This window comes from Suricata suricatta, chromosome 2 (assembly GCF_006229205.1).
Source record: "Suricata suricatta isolate VVHF042 chromosome 2, meerkat_22Aug2017_6uvM2_HiC, whole genome shotgun sequence".
Lineage (NCBI taxonomy): Eukaryota > Metazoa > Chordata > Mammalia > Carnivora > Herpestidae > Suricata > Suricata suricatta.
In genome coordinates, this window is record NC_043701.1 from 178,090,245 (window position 1) to 178,091,312 (window position 1,068).

Consider the following 1,068-nt stretch of genomic DNA (forward strand, 5'->3'; position numbering starts at 1 on the left):
TAGCTAGTAAGACCATAGAGGTACCAGGAGCAAGCGGAGTTAGTCTCTGAAAAAATATTTATTTATACCCTAAACTTACCCTAAACCTTAGGAGAGTCTAAGAAACAGAAGCCACAACCACAACTTGTGTTGATTTCAGAGCAGTGACATTGCACCTCGTGTAGCCCCTGGAAGATGTCACTGTGCGTTCACGAGGGTCCGAGGACGGAAGTTGAGATGACGTCTTCGCAGTAGTGCAGAAATACTGTGACTCCCTGGGGGCTGGGGAAGTCACGGCGACCCCAGGGACTCGCGGACCGCACTCTGAAGTTCACTGCCCCGGTGTTTGCTGGCTGTGAACTTGAGCAGCTGGAGTGCTTTTTTACTATTTTTGTTTGTTTGCCCGTTCCAGTTACATTCATTTTTAGATGTTTTTGTATTAGGTTAGAAAAGAACTTTCTGGTACTTAAGTGGTGACAAAAGACAGAACTTTAAGTTGTAGGGTTGTTTAGGGAAGTTCTTAGAAGACATCTGGAGACCTTTAAAAATCGGACAATATCCTTTTTTATTCTGAGCTCAAAATTGAAAGACCCTTTGTAACGACTTGTTCTTTGAGGATAGACATTGTATCATTTTTGTATTCGCATTTCAGTTGTATGCGTAAATGTTCCATATGCTTAAATGTTCCAAGAGTCGAGGATTCAGAATCCTTTGGGCACTCAGGGTTGTGGTTGCCTATTCCACGAGTATTTTTGGAACCTGGAAATACGTGTGTGGAGACAGCACAGCTGTGGAGACCGATTCCAGCAAGTGTGTGTTGGCTGCTTGGTTTAGTAGAGTTTGGTTGTTTTTGTGATGATATCAGGAATCATTGTAACATTGTTGGCGTTGTGGTTTTTTTTTTAATTGTAGAATGGAAGAGCAGCCTGTGTGCTCCTACTTGGAAAAGATTCTCACTAAAAATATGGAACTGATGGAAAGGAGGCTTGTGGACTACATCGATCAGCGGCTCCGGGGCCTGCAGGAGCACATAGACGCCCAGATCGCGTCGTTAGCGGGCGTGCTGCAGAGCCCCTTCTCCCCGGCCGC

General features: G+C 45.0%; 1 protein-coding gene across 1 annotated transcript in view; it reads left to right on the top strand.

The window, feature by feature from the left end:
• The window catches only part of LOC115276523 (uncharacterized protein C10orf88 homolog), a 16,228-nt gene that overhangs the window by 13,897 nt on the left and 1,263 nt on the right, over positions 1–1,068 (top strand). The gene's annotated exons all lie outside the window — the stretch shown is intronic.